The 16741-nt window shown below is 43.6% G+C and overlaps 1 pseudogene; it reads right to left on the reverse strand.

The window, feature by feature from the left end:
• Positions 1-1538: 1538 nt before the first annotated feature.
• On the reverse strand, positions 1539-16627 carry LOC110524128 (annotated as a pseudogene).
• Between the last annotated feature and the right edge of the window lie 114 nt (positions 16628-16741).

Genomic DNA, 16741 nt, shown 5'->3' on the forward strand with positions numbered 1-16741 from the left:
TATCATCATTAGTCATTTAGGTCAACATTGGATCATTCAGAGATCCTCACTGAACTTCTGGAGAGAGTTTGCTGCACTGAAAGTAAAGGGGCTGAATAATTTTGCACGCCCAATTTTTCAGTTTTTGATTTGTTAAAAAAGTTTGAAATATCCAATAAATGTCGTTCCACTTCATGATTGTGTCCCACTTGTTGTTGATTCTTCACAAAAAAATACAGTTTTATATCTTTATGTTTGAAGCCTGAAATGTGGCAAAAGGTCGCAAAGTTCAAGGGGGCCAAATACTTTCGCAAGGCACTGTATATGTTCTACAGAATACATACGATATCTCACTGAACATTCTGTAATGTTGTACCCTGCTGTAGGGCCACGATACTAATATAACCCTGAACATCGGATGGATACTATCTACTGTAGATACACTCTTTATACCACCTAATACCACACACCCAGTTATCCCCATAATTAGCTTCACTAAGTCACTCAGGTCATTCATTTCTCTAAGAGATATATTAACAGAACTGAATACAACTTTATTGTCCAACAGGAGATAGAGAGGATAAATTGGCCTTTGGCTTCATCTCAGAAAGGTGCGCCCATCAAGGTGACCTGATTGTGTGGAGACCTCATGAGGCGAGGGCAAGCAGCCAACCACAACAGAGCGAAAGACAGAAGGAGGGCACAGAGTTCACCTGAAGGGGTTTGGTTGAGGTGAGCAGTGTGCCAATGGTAGGAGGCGCTATTTTGGTGGTTGAATATAGAGGGGAGTTCGTCTGATATATTCTTTTGTTTTATGGGGTGAACCAAGCGGTTCTTCTGATAGTATGTAAAGCAGTGGTCCATAGGAAGTATTAATTTGAGTGCAAATTGCTTTGACTTTATACTATTGGGAAATAGACAGGCAGTTCTCTCTTGTAAAATTGATTCAGAGACATTCCCTGTGTAAATCAATCTTATTTCACTTGGACCTGGACAAAATTGTGTTTGAAAATGATATAGATGAAAGTACATTTTAAATCATGCTTTGAAATGTTTAAATCTTCTGGTCAATTTAAATAAAAACCGACACTCTTTACCCTGAATTGGCTAGACAAGATCTTTCAAAATTGGCCAGACTAGACAGTCAATTTCATTCCAGCTATTTCAGGGACTGAGATATGACTTCAAAGAAAATAATTTGTGTTTGAAAAATCTCTAGTCCTTTTTTATTAAACAGAATCTCTTCTGGGAGTGGGAAGTAAAACCCTTCATTTTGATATAAAACCATCTTCAGTTAATTCCACTCATTATTAGTTCCTTCATCTAATCCCTGGTGCACATGACAGGACTAAAACCAGATTAGGTTCTATACACACACGAGATGTCTAGTGCCCCCATGTGGCACAAATGTCCAACTACATCTGACACACAAACCACCAAGGACCAAATCCTAATTATTGTGCAAATCTCCCATTGACATCAATGCACAATGTACATGAAAATATGTGCAAAAGCATCCAAATAGGATTGAAAGTAAAAAATGTCACACCTCTCACCCGTAAGGTCCTCAAGAAGCTTTATTTACTTGACACGCGTTTGCATATAAAAAGGGACATGAAAAACATGGTTCCTACTTACAGGTAGGAAACAATGATGGCATGATTACAGCCTTTCCAAATAGCCATATGTGCAATACAACTGCATTGATATACTTCATCATATTGGATATGGAATCTGTCCTTCGTGACATCTACTAGGAGGCAGCAGCGCTGTGCAATCTACTGTCCAAACTCCAAAGGCTGATCTAGAGTCGGGGTTTGCGGTGGCCATGGGCTTGTCAGAGTCAATAGTTGTCCGTTGACTGATCTCAGGACAGTGTGGAGGGAATCCTTCTCCAGAGGCCTCCGCACAGGCAGTTCTTGATCCAGCGTTGCTCCCACTGCTTCATTGCGTTGGTCCTGTTGGGCGAGCGGAGCATGGTCACACAGCCACACCTGAGATGGAGAGAGAGAGAAAAAAAAAGCAGGGTCGGGAAAAGAGAATCTTCAAATTGTTGCTTGCTTTGGACCAACAAAAAGGTTCTTAAAAGTGTAACGTTACATGTAGAGGGATATGCTGACGTTATGATATAATGTTAAGGTAGAAATAAGGGAAAGATGCAAGTGCTAGGGAGTGGGTGAAAGAGCAAGTTGGTGTCTGACCGGGTGCAGGCTTTGCTCTCCTCTGTGGGGCAGACTCCCATGTGGAGACAACGTAGGTTATCCATCCTCTGGGCCCCTGGGCTCCTGGAAACGCACATTTTTAGCAAATGGGCTGTTACTTTTTCAATTTTACAGCAGGCTGAGCTTCATCTGACCCCAAATGGTGATCCAATGACAACCGTGTTTAGATTTTTGCGTCAACATAGTACAGGGCTACTGCCTTGGTCACTTGAGCACTATCCCCAATTGAAACCCTAAAAATACAACTTTTCTAAATGCCAGCTAGCCTGCTCCTGTGGGTCTCACCTAGAGAAGATCTCCACCTGGGCGGTGGAGTTGAGACCCGGAAGGCTGTAGGGCTTGCCAAACTGCAGCCGCAGAGGTTGCTTGCCCTGCAGCTTGCAGATGATGCCGTCATTGACGGGCAGCCAGTCCATGCTGGGCACCAGCAGCTGGCTGGGCAGCAGGCAGCACTCATCTATCAGCGGCTCATCAGGCTCCTGGGGGTGGCCCTCGTCCCGAGCTGGAGACATACATGGGTGAAGGCCAGGCCCACATACAGTGAGGTCCAAAAGTATTTGGACAGCAACACGTTTCGTTTTGGCTCTGTACTCCAGCACTTTGGATTTGAAATGACACAATGACTATGAGGTTAATGTGCAGAAGGTTAGCTTTCATTTGAGGGCATTGTTATCTATATCGTGTGAACCATTTTAGAAATCACAGCACCTTTTGTACATAGTCCCCCCATTTTAGGGAACCACAAGTATTGGGTCTAATTTACTTACAGTATGTGTATTAAAGTAGTGAGTAGTATTTGGTCCCATATTCCTAGCACGCAATGACTACATCAAGCTTGTGACGAGTGAGTGAGAAATGATGATGAGTGAGAAAGTTAGAGGCACAAAGATCATATCAAGACATGCTAACATCTCACCATTACCAATAACAGGGGAGGTTAGCATTTCTTTGGGAGGTAGGTATGATATTTATAACTTTCTCACTCATCATTATTCACAATTCATTCATGATTATCTGTAATCCACATTAATGTAGTTTAGAAACCGATTTTTATTCATATATATATATATATATATATACACACAATACACACACACACAATAAAAGTTACAAGAAAATGACATTATTTACCCATCTATTGGGCACAAAATAAATCGGAAACTGCAAATGCATCCAACAAATTTTATGTTCTCTAAATAAGCTAGTTGTCCAATTAGAAATAAAATACACTGCATTTTAAACAGTCAGCAATAATCAAATTAATTCAGGGCTTGTGAAATGACACCTAAATATAAGCCTTCGACAACCACTAATAATGACATTATTTGATCATTTTTTTACCATAATCACTGATCTGGTTTTCATGTCTGTCCCTTTTGTTTACAAATGTAACCACAATCATGCATAATGCACATTCACTAATAATGACCAACTTCTTGAAGCAGGCATTATAGAAAATGAACACAGACCTCATAAACAACCTCTCAAGCACAAGCCCACATGCTACTGAGTAGCCAGATAATCTTTATATTTAAAGTCTAGCCAACTTGGATCTATTTGCTAGCTAACAAGGCAGAACAGTTGAAATGTTATGAACACACCCGTCTGTCCTTCTCCAACTGTTTGAACAGCATGTTGGCCTGTCCACTTTGTTCAGATGTTGAAATCAAGTGGCCTACCTTATTTCTCGGAATAAGAACGAGTTGCCAATTCCTTATATAATTGTATTTTATGCTCATTGCACTTTTACAAAACGCAGACTAGATGGCTAGTATTCCAAGTCTGTGGCTAAAATCCTACTAGTACTATGTGGTACCGCAATGCTAAAATCCTACTAGTACTATGTGGTACCGCAATGCCGCGCACAACAGAAACCTGAACATTCATTTTCCAGAATCAATGTTCATTGTAGCCCTTGATCATGGACGAAAGAGTCTTCTGTAGGGAGGAGTTTTGTTAAGAGCCCAGACGCTCAATCTGAACATTGACGCGTCGCTTGCGGTACGGTTTTGGAAGCATAAGGACCTTTCATATCAGCAATTATTTTTATTTTTTTTAAATAAAACTAAAAGGTTCAACTGATACACACCTTGATAGGGTTAGGGTTCCCACACGGCCATATCTTCATGTTATGGCGCTTGCTTTACGGAAGACAAGAGGCGAGCACCTGGGCTAATTAGCCACCTAGCTGCTCCAAACACACGTGTGCAAGCATAACTCGGGAAGTCCAGTTTTGCCGGTTGCAGGCACCCATGTCTGTATGGATCTGTGCAAAACTGCTACAGTAAGTGTATATTTTTGTATTTGAAGGATTCTTTCTGGCTGATGAAAGAGAAGGGCCATATGTTTTCTAAAAGCCGCGTGGCGGGAAAAAAAACCTTGAATGACTAGGTTTTCTAAAACGTTGGACCGGTAGTGTACACCCATGCATCCACATAGTCAGCTACACGTGTTCGCCCCATCCTTACAGCCGAGCCAGAGCTTGGTGAGCAGGCGGAAGAGGAGCGACATGCTGTCCTGGTTGTCCGAGGTGGCCGTGTAGATGGGCAGGCAGCCAGGCTTCAGCAGGCCCCAGATCCGGATCATCACCATCATGTCACGCAGCATGCCCAGGGACGAGCCGTCGCGCAGGAACCCAAAGCCGGGATGCACGATGGAGCCCTGAGAGAGGACACAGGTTAATAGACAGACAGACTGGATAGAGACAGACAGTACAGACACACACTCTATAATGGCACCAACTCTACATTCGATAGAACGCTACATTCTTTCAATGCAACATCACATCATTAATATCAAATGTGGTAAGCATGGGGATCTGAAGCATTGCGCAATTTTTCAGCACGTTGTGAAAAGGCCAACACAGATAGCACGATTTAATGGAAATGTAGGAGTAAATACACACACAAATGGTGGTGCACTGGAGACCCACCTGATTAGGTAGGTTAGCCATCAGGTAGAGCACAAAGTCTCCCACCCATTGGATGAGCTGCTGCAGAGACTGGAGCGGGGGGCCGTCCAGCACAAACTCCTCTGTCTTCAGGTTGATCATCACCTTATTGATATCTACGGAGAGGGGGAAGGTCAATCTCAAACAGAATCACTGACGTTTTGAAATAAAATGTCCCATAATTGTAGGTGCTAACTAGCAGATAGGAGGGCCAGCCTTATGCCTACAGAATCGGTCTGGTCAACAATAACAACAGGTCACTATGTACAACTCAAGCTCGGTTACAAACTGAAAAAAGTTCCAGCCTCACATTAAAGCTGCATTATGTAACTTTTTGGGCGACCAGACCAAATTCACATAGAACATATCTACCTCGTCATTTCTATGTGTGCTATTTCTATGCTTCCCATTCTTAAGTTTTTGTACACCAGCTTCAAACAGCTGAAAATACAATATTTTTGGTATTGAAAAGATATTTCATAGCGGTTTAGATGGTACAATGATTCTCTACACATTGGTTGAAATTAGATTAAATATTTTAATTTTAGCAACCAGGAAATTCCTGCATATTGCACCTTTAAGTGAAATTGGTGTCTGAAGTAGGATCCGTCTATTCATTGATTATACAGGTATAATGATAGTGATGCTAGTCCTCCCACCAGTGTCAGTATTTTTGGCGCATATCTCTGCCAGCCTATCCCCGGGGCTCTTGTCTGGCGTGTGGAGGACGTGGGGCCTCAGCAGGGACTTGAGGGTGGCGCTAATGGCGATAAGGAGGAGCTTGGCGTGAAAGTCGCAGGCTCGCGCTGCCGTAGCCGCCGACAGCTTACAGAGAGAGGCCTTCACTGCGACGATGCGTGTTGAGAGCACCTACCACACACACACACACACACACACAGTATATTATAAAAACAAACAAACAATTCCATCCCTTCATTGTCACACATTTCAGTTTGTCAAACATAATGCCCTGCAGTGGGGATCCCTGGGTTGTGTTTTGAAATGTCAACTAACACCCAAATTTGTCCGATAAGAACATACACTACATGACCAAAAGCATGTGCTCGTCAAACATTTAATTCCAAACTCATTGGCATTAATATGGAATTGGTCCCCCCTTTGCTGCTATAACAGCCTCCACTGTTCTGGGAAGGCTTTCCACTAGATGTTGGAATATTGCTGCGGAGAGTTGCTTCCGTTCAGCCACAAAGGCATTAGTGAGGTCAGGCACTGATGATTGGCGATTAGGCCTGTCTCAGGGTAGAGGTCAGGGCTCTGCAGGCCAGTCAAGTTCTTCCCACACTGATCTCGAAAAACCATTTCTGTATGGCCCTCACTTTGTGCATGGGGGTATTGTCATGCTGAAACAGGAAAGGGCCTTCCCCAAACTGTTGCAACAAAGTTGGAAGCACAGAAATAATGTCATTGTATGCCGTAGCGTTAAGATTTCCCCTGAAATTATTATCTTTATTCCTTCTCCACCACATTTTACAGGTGGTACTATGCATTCGGGCAGGTAGCGTTCTTCTGGCATCCGCCAAACCCAGATTTGTCCGTCAGACTGCCAGATGGTGAAGCGTGATTCATTACTCCAGAGAACGCGTTTCCACTGCTCCAGAATCCAATGGCGGTGAGCTTTACACCACTCCAGCCAACGCTTGGCATTGCGCATGGTGTTCTTAGACTTGTGTGTGGTTGCTCGGCCATGGAAACCCATTTCATGAAGCTCCCGATGAACAGTTCTCGTGCTGAAGTTGCTTCCAGAGGCAGTTTGGAACTCAGTAGTGAGTGTTGCAACTGAGGACAGGGTATTTTTACTCGCTATGATTTACATCACTCAGCGGTCCAGTTCTGTGAGCTTGTGTGGCCTACCACTTCGCGGCTGAGCTGCTGTTGCTCCTAGATATTTCCACTTCACAACAGCAGTTAAAGTTGACCGGGGCAGCTCTAGCAGGGCAGAAATTTGCGAACTGACTTGTTGTTACGGTGGCATCCTATGACAGTGCCACGTTGAAAGTCACTGAGCTCTTCAGTGTTACGTTCCCCAGTTTATGTGTTGTAGTTTGTGTACTTGCATGTGTTTATTTCAGGAAATGGCTTCCTGAAATCCCTCAAGCAGCTGATTGGTCGACTCCAGGGCTAATTGGAGAGCTGACCCTGCCCCCTAGTCAAGACACAGCTGTCTCCAATTACCCATTCCTTCTGAAGCTATATAAAAGCCAGTGTTCTGTTCAGGAGAGAGATTTTGGAGGTAGGGATTGCTGAGAGAGATTTTGCTAGAGAGTTTTTCTGGGAGGATTGCAGAGCGATTGTTTGTGATAGAGAGATTTGCTTGGAGGTCATTGCAGAGAGATTTTGCTAGAGGTTGATTTTGATGGTAGTTCATTGCTGGGAAGTTGGTATGATTTGTGAGTTTGTTGCTCAGGTAGAGCTTATTTGATGTCCTTTGTTAGTTTGTGAAATTGTTTAATATCCTGTTTCATTTGTTCCCAGGGGGAAAGGGGAAGGCACCTTGGGAGTGCTTAGGCAAGAGGCCCGCGGGCATACATATACCCGTAGTATATTCACTGTCTAGGCACACTAGGTAAGACCTGGGCGGACCACCCCCTGTATTTTGGTTAGGGTACCAGGTGGTGCTAAATTAGGTAAGTAGTGGGTAGGCAGGTAAGATAGGAGAGAGAGGGGGGGGGGGGGGGCTTTGAGATTTACTTTCTTTGCTTTGGTTCCGTCCAGCCCCTTTTCCCCATATTACCTCGTAAAGGAATAAAGTCCTTGTAAACGGTACCACATTCTGTCTGTTGTCATCCTTACTCGCACCTACAGTCCATACCTTTTTCACTTCACAGAGAGTTTAGTTGTAGCAGAGTGTTGCGTTCCCTCTTCATAAAGGCGTGCGTAACATTCAGTAAGCCCATTCTACTGTCAATGTTGGTCTCTGGAGATTGCATGGCTGTGTGCTCGATTTTATACACCTGTCAGCAACGGGTGTGGCTGAAATAGCCGAATCCACTAATTTGAAAGGTTGTCCACATATTCTACACATTTTGTATATATAGTGTATATTTTCAATTTCCCGTTGCATAACAATTCACTACTGAACACGACCCTGGTCCACCTACCTGCTGCAGGGCTTGGTTCTGTCTCATGTACTCTTCATGAAGCTTCTCCACCAGGTTATGGACCATGCCCTGCTGCACGTGGAGCAGCACATCCCACCAGTCGTAGTCACCATGCAGTACTCCAGCAGGAACAGCAGGTGGCGCAGCAGTGTGTTCATGTCCAACATCTGGCCGATGGAGGGAGACACGCGGATCATGTGCAGCTGAGGGGGGAAAAGAGCCAAAGCGGAGATCTAAAATTTTGTTGCTGTTCATATTCGGGGGCTGATTACCAGAATTAAGGACAGGGATATGGATAGCTTATTGTTGCAAGAGAGGATAAAGGTATGAGTTTTTATTTTTCCTTTAGACCACACACTGCTGTAAGCTTTAACACCAACGGCTGGTTCAAGGGACATTGAAGGTCAAAATACAATATTTTGCCTTTTTTCAAAAACGTCAGCCATCTAAGCTATACTATCATCTACCGAGATAAAAGGGTGATACGAGTACTGTGTGGGGACATTTTAAGGTCACTGCATAGTCAACGGATCTGAACGCATTGACGCGCGATTGATGTGCTCCAACTAGCTGACTTGTGCTACCGTCTCTCACCTTGCCGCGGTTCTCCATTCCGGCCAGGGCCAGCGAGGTCCAGGAGAACTGCAGGGCCTTGAAGTGGACGGTGTGGCCGCCGGCACGCTGCCGCTTGATGGCCGGCTCGTCCCCGGGCCGCTGGGAGGGGCCCGAGGAGGAGCCGTAGAACACGCCCATAGTGTGGAGGGACAGCCGGTGGAGGATCTGGATGCTGCCATCGTGGAAGGCTAGAGCCAGGCCTGGGAGGGACCACCATACAGAATCTCATCAAACGTAATTAACTTTATTCACCTCCAAAGGTGGACATTGACACCAGCAGTACACACAAACAGGGGCAACACAGTGAGTGTATAACACTACACACTTTCTCTGCCATTATACATCAATCTGTCTTGACACAACTGTGTTGTGTGGGACACATTCAATGTAGCTCCCACTTCCCGACCATGTTTCTTGAGCATAGAATGACTTCTTCTTTGGTGGATTTAATAGTACTGCATATCAACATTCTGGAAAGGTGTATGCTGCCACCTGAAGTAATCAAGAGTAGATATGGAGGGTTCGATGATGGGTTATTGGGTTATTATTACCGAGGCCTGGGCAGAACTTTGTGTCCGACGCCACCTTTAAGTCAGGGTTGGAGATGGAGATGGGCAGCTTGGGCAGAGCAACGGCCGACACGCGGTCCAGAGGATGGCTGAGAGGATGCGCCATTTCAAGATTGGCTGTTTCTCACCCACTTGTGGGGGTGGAGAGGAGAAAGGGTGAGTAAGGGTTGTGTCTGTGTGTCTTTATGGGGGCACCTCAATTGTGGAATCATTAACTGCTCTCCTTTCCTTAAAATGTATTGATCTGAAAACACAATGGAGGGTTCCTAAAGAGAATTTACTGTCAATTGTTCAGTTCTTTAAAGAAAGTGGACAATTGGAAACAACTCTAAACTATAGCTATACTTATATTTTCCATTAGAGTTCTTCCTGGTTTTTGTTGTTCTCCTCCTTACCTACTGGTGAGCGATGCTGGAATATGTTATTAACAGGGAGGCCTTCTTTTCGCAGTGACCAGCACTCAACGATGCTGCCCATCTGACTGGAGGCACACAACAGCACCTAAAGGAGTATTAATATCATAGTCATATACACACACACACCTCAGTCAACTGGTTAACACTCCCTGCAATTTAACAGGACTTTGTATCATTCATTAAAAAGTAGGGCTGTGGCAGTATTGGATTTTTGGATGTTGGTTATTGGTCAGCCAAATGACTGCGGTCACCGTAATAACTGTTCGAATAGCAAGAAAAATGATTATACATTAAAAGATGCACATTTCTTCCTCCTGACTGCGTGTGCTGCTGCTGCAGGGAGGGGGGCGTTGTCTAGGCAACCAAAGACTCGTTAGCTACAACACCTGGCTTGTTTCAGCAAGGAGCAACAACGTTTCATCACGTTGTAGAGTCCAAGTTACTGTAGCGTCCAAGTCACTGCAGAAACGGACCGCACGAATGTCCGGCTGTCCTGTCGTCAGTCAGCGGTGTTTTTTTTTTACGGTTATGACTGTTATTTTATTTTCATGACGGTCATCATCCATAACCGTCAATCACGCGGTTATACGGTAATTGTGCCAGCCTTAATTAAATGTATGCGCTACACTGTTTGAATACATAAACTTGGGGGGGGGAAATAAACGTCCTCTCACTATCAACTGCGTTTATTTTCAGCAAACTTAACATGTGTGAATATTCTTATGAACATAACAAGAGTCAATAATTGAGACATGAACTGAACAAGTTCCACAGATGTGACTAACAGAAATGGAAAAATGTGTCCCTGAACAAAGGGGGGGGGGGGGGGGGGGGGGGGTACAAATCTAAAGTTAACAGTCAGTATCTGGAGTGGCCACCAGCTGCATTAAGTATTGCAGTGCATCTCCTCCTCATGGACTGCACCAGATGTACCAGTTCTTGCTGTGAGATGTTACCCCACTCTTCCACCAAGGCACCTGCAAGTTCCCGGACATTTCTGGGAGTAATGGCCCTAACCCTCACCCTCCGATCCAACAGGTCCCAGACGTGCTCAATGAGATTGAGATCCGGGCTCTTCACTGGCCATGGCAGAACATTGACATTCCTGTCTTGCAGGAAATCAGGCACAGAACTGGCTGGTGGCATTGTCATGCTGGAGGGTCATGTCAGGAAGCCTACAGGAAGGTTACCACATGAGGGAGGAGGATGTCTTCCCTGTAACGCACAGCATTGAGATTGCCTGCAATGACAACAAGCTCAGTCTGATGATGCTGTGACACACCACCCCAGACCATGATGGAACCTCCACCTCCAAATCGATCCCGCTCCAGAGTACAGGCCTCGGTGTAACGCTCATTCCTTCGACGATAAACACGAATCCGACCATCACCCCTGGTGAGACAAACCCGCGACTCGTCAGTGAAGAGCACTTTTTGCCAGTCCTGTCTGGTCCACGGTGGGTTTGTGCCCATAGGCGACGTTGTTGCCAGTGATGTCTGGTTACGACCTGCCTTACAACAGGCCTACAAGGCCTCAGTCCAGCCTATTGCGGACAGCCTGAGCACTGATGGAGGGATTGAGCGTTCCTGGTGTAACTCTGGCAGTTGTTGTTGTCATCCTCTACCTGTCCCGCAGGTGTGATGTTCGAATGTACCGATCCTGTGCGGGTGTTGATCTGATCTGAGACCTGATCTTCCACTGCGAGAACGATCAGCTGTCCGTCCTGTCTCTCTGTAGCGCTGTCTTAGGCGTCTCACAGTACGGAATTGCAATTTATTGCACTGGCCACATCTGCAGTCCTCATGCCTTCTTGCACCATGCCTAAGGCACGTTCACGCAACTGAGCAGGGACCCTGGGCATCTTTCTTTTGGTGTTTTTCAGAGTCAGTAGAAAGGCCTCTTTAGTGTCCTAAGTTTTCATAACTGTGACCTTAATTGCCTACTGTCTATAAGCTGTTAGTGTCTTAATGACCGTTCCACAGGTGCATGTTCATTAAATGTTTATGGTTCCTTGAACAAGCATGGGAAACAGTGTTTAAACTCTTTACAATGAAGATCTGTGAAGTTATTTAGAATTTTACGAATTATCTTTGAAAGACAGGGTCCTGAAAAAGGGCCGTTTCTTTTTTTGCTGAGTTTATGTTGTACTGGTAAGTGAAAAAGCTGGAAATAACTCCCAATAAAGGACACTTGGAAAGACAGTGTGTTCACAGTGTGTGCCTCTCACCTGCTCGGAGTTCTCCCTGGTGAGGAACTTGAGGTGTGTGACAGCCGGGTACTTGTCCCTCCTGACCGGGTCTGTGGTGCAGCGCATAAAGAGTGAGGGCAGCAACTCCGTGTCGATGCGACACTTCTCGTTGACCACGCTCACGCACACCTTGAGTAAGGATCACAATAATGGCATTGCAATAATAGTACCACTTGATACATTACATTGGAGGAAAACTTAATATAATCGTGCAGTAAACCCTCATTACAAGAAAAGAAAATGCATTAGCATTTGTACAGTGTCGCTTGCCAGACTTATCAGAGACACGATGACTGTCTAGCACTTCTGATGTTAGCCAGTAATGATGAAAAATTCAATATCATTGCTAGCTAATACCTTGTAGAACTGCACAGGTGAGGAGCTACTGCCGTCCGTTGCCGCCACCACGATGTTGCCCCCGCCGGTGAAGGCGATGTCGGCCAGGGCAACTCGGCCCCTCAGGCCCAGCTGACCGTTGGGCTTCAGCAAGGACACCGTGACCAGGCCGCTCACCGTCACTGCCAGCCAGCCTTCCATGGGCTTACCCCCGAACAGCGTGAGAGACGGCGAGAACTTGACCCGTGAAAACTTCTCCCCAAAGTTGGTGGAGCCTGACTGGGGTGGGGGAAGGTTGGAGGAGAGGTAGAGAGAGAGTGGGTAGTAGCACATTTCAACAAACTAAGTGGAAAATTATAGATATGTCTGTATATGCTTGTTATATGCAGCGCTACACAGCCATTTTACAGCACCCCTGCCAAATAGTGACATATAGAGTATTGGCAGATCTCAAGAGCTTACCCTCATGGGAATTAGCCGTTTCACATCCGTTACATATACAAGACGACATTGAAATGTTTCTTACAGAAGAAATATGGAAAGCATATGCATAACCATTGTAGAAATTAAAAAGGGAACAATTAGGAGATTATGGGAAAAGTATTAGACTAAAGGTGAAGACACAACAGTTCACCTGACAAGACTGAATCCAAACATTACACTGTTGATTTTATGTGCATTTGACATTTACTGGACTTTTTGCAGCATTTGTTGATAACGAAATCTGAACATACTCTGGATACATTCAGTAACATAATAAGAATATTCTTGGAAAATTTGGAGTAGGTGCCAAAAAGTAAGGCCAAAAAAAAAATCACAAGGGTTTGAGTGAAAGGTCTAACTGGTGTTTCCAAGTGGCCACACACCTTTCCAAAGTGTGCACAGTTCCTAAGTCATTTTAATGCACTTTTATGACTCAAAGAAGTGTCTTCAACTATAAGGTGCATTTTTAAGCTCTCCTAGCTGTGCCATTGGGGAACTAGAGCAAGCACACTTTAAGTTGTTTTGATGTGAACCCAGCCCTGCGTTCCCGCCTTTACACAATTACTGTTGCTGCTTACGCAATCCAAAAACGGTCCATTATAAATCGCAATCTGGGTCAGGTGGGCATAATTTGAACGTTTGCTCTGTTGTCAACATGACAAGCTAAATTATAAAATACGATTTTACAGTGTTAGGTTTCATACGGCAATTCAGATGGTAATTTTGGTGCGCATAGAATGGAGTCACGAGTTCATTCTGATGTGTGGTTCGCGGCAAATTTTATTCAAAATACAACAAACATAGGCTCATTCTGTTCAGGACAATGTAGGGTGCAAAGCCATATCATCTTGTACATCAAACATAGTGTTCCTAAACGTTGACACTGTGTATTACATAGGTTTTATGATATGGAAATGTGAAGTGGACATTTGGATTCACGGGTGTTTGCCCTGCTTGTATGATGTTTATTATAATCCTCAACGTATCATCTTTCAAAATAATAATTTACAGCTTCCCTCACTCAGACAACAAAACATTTGCAAAAGTTGCCCAATTAGCGTGAGGAATGGGGGCAACTTTTTGCCAAGCGCAGTGCTCATGTTCAGAAAGGCTGTCAGTCAAAACCCATACAGAGCTGTGAAGCAGACACCCTGAGCTCTGACATCATGTATAGCATTTTACTGTACAGCCACTGCGTTCCAATTTAGCCGCTTATCAGTGTCCAAATCTGCCATTTTCAATCATATACAGGTACGAGTGTAAAGGGTTTAAAAACAATTATTAAACCTTTATTTAACTAGGCAAGTCAGTTAAGAACAAATTCTTATTTACAATGACGCCCTAGGAACAGTGGGTTAACTGCCTTGTTCAGGGGCAGAACGACAGATGTTTACCTTGTTGCTAGATTGAATCCCCGAGCTGACCTTTCAGTTACTGTCCCAACGCTCTTAAACGTGTCTATAAAATACTGACAAAGTAATAAATCATAAGGTCCACACAGACAGTTGAGAAGAGCTGGTCGACACTGTGAATATGAGAATAAGCTGGTCCATTACCATCTCCACATGCAGAGCCAGCTTGACTCCATTATGCAGCCAGGACAGAGCTACGATAGGGTCTCCGTCCACTCCACTCCCCAGTGAAGTCTCCCAGCTGTTCACCAGGTGATCTGTCATCGCCCAGCACTTGATCTGCCCGTCTCCATCAGCAGACAGCAACCTGGAACACAAAGACACATGAACGGATGCAATCGTCAGCAGACAGCAACCTGGAACACAAAGACACATGAACGGATGCAATCGTGCGTATGCGCGCGCGCACACAGACGCAACCTTTAAACTCAATACACCAGGGACACTTCCTGGCATTCCACATGAGTCTATCTGGACTGATAGGGCAGTTGCACCTTTAAAGGAATAATCCACTCAAACTACTTTTCATTAACTTGCCACATTGTCTTGATTATGTGGCAAGTTACAATTTGCATTTTGAAAGACCTATATCTTGAAAAATGGATTGCTGAATCCAAACATTTTGGGACTGTATCAACAGTGGACTAATTTAAAAAAAAATATATATATATATATATATATATATATATATATATATATATATATATATATATATATATATATAGTTTGAGTGGATTATTATTTTTCTTTTAAGGGTGGATTTGGTGTTACTACTATGTTGACCCACCTGATTGGTCCCACTCCAGACAGGATATGACCTCGGCATGTCCAGAGTAAATGGAGTACACATCCCATGGGTGCTCTGTGACAATGATGTGGACCACATGACGGACTTCTGAAACAAAGCAAATTGCTGCAGTGCATGTTCTGCTAATCAAGTCACTAGGCGTTGAATTACATATGCAAAATGATATCCGTTTATAGGATCAAAACTGATACAGCAATGGGATTTGTTTGATTTGCTTTGCACAACATCAAAACTGTCAGAAGATCAGTACCAAAAGCACAGCTGTCTACCTTTCTCATCTTCTTCATTTTTTAGGTCTGTGGTAAAGGCAACTTAGGTTCCTGCAGGACCAGGCACACGCCAGTGGGATGGATGGACAGTGATCACTCTTGGGTTTCTTCTCCCACTCACAAACATAGGCCACCTCCATCATTCAACCATACAATTGTCCACTGATTGAGCATGCGTTTTCAGTCCTTGTCCAATCAGAGAAATTGATATTTAATCAGTCCCTTTGCGTGGCTTCGTTGGACTACACTTTGCAGGTATAACACACGCAAGAGACATAATTCTAGCTAGCTGCATGTCAAATTTGCTTGTATCACCTTCTTTGCAATCGTATTCGACTAACTTCGTCACTTATTAGTTCGTTAGGTTACTTAGTTAGCTAACCGTCAAATGCTCATGTAGGTTGCTCTGGATAAGAGCGTCTGCTAAATAACTCAAATGTAAATATATATGTTGTAATAAAACTTACCAGCTAATATGCATTAGCTGCTTGCATAAACTAGCTGGTTTATAGAAATAATTATCCTGATTATCAAGCTAGCATTAGCTAGATAGCATATAACAATGGTAAAATTTGAAGAACCTGACCATGAAGCAACTACATTAGACGAACTTCTAATAAAAGCTAAATGTACATCTCTTATTCATAGAACTAGTATGTGAGATTTAAAATGTATTTCCTTACCATCTATCTAGCACTGTGCAATAAATCAGGGGTGTATTAATTAGTCAGATCCTGTTGCAAAACATTTTACAACGGAAACCATTTACTCCCAAAAGTAAAACGTTTTGCAACGAGAGTTTCTATTGGACAAATTGTCCAAAAAGTCCCTCCCCGGTTGTCGTATTCCGTTGCAAAACGGTTTGCAAATCTGATGTTAATTTGACAAAACTTTTTACAACGGAATATGACTAATGAATACACCCCATCCAACTACAACTAAAATATGGGTCATTGCTAGAAGAGATACAGCTTTTGTCAAATTAACTTTTGTCATAATCATAGCAGGTTACGAGAACTATACGCAGCAGATTATGATAATTAGGATAAGGTTAGCGAAAATACAACAAAATTAAACTTTTGACGTAAATTTGACAAAATATGGATACCATATTGCTACCTTATAACCATGAACACAAAGATGGTACGATAGGACCCCTGACAGCGAATTTAGACCTATTTTGAGTTGCCTGCAACATTTTTTTTAAATAAATTGCGTTTCCTTGGTAGATTATAATTTAATCGAAAACGAATCACAGTTTAATCTGTCAATTTTTGTTTACACTTAATATATATATAATATATATATTTGTATG

This window comes from Oncorhynchus mykiss, chromosome 5 (genome assembly GCF_013265735.2).
Source record: "Oncorhynchus mykiss isolate Arlee chromosome 5, USDA_OmykA_1.1, whole genome shotgun sequence".
NCBI classification, from domain to species: domain Eukaryota; kingdom Metazoa; phylum Chordata; class Actinopteri; order Salmoniformes; family Salmonidae; genus Oncorhynchus; species Oncorhynchus mykiss.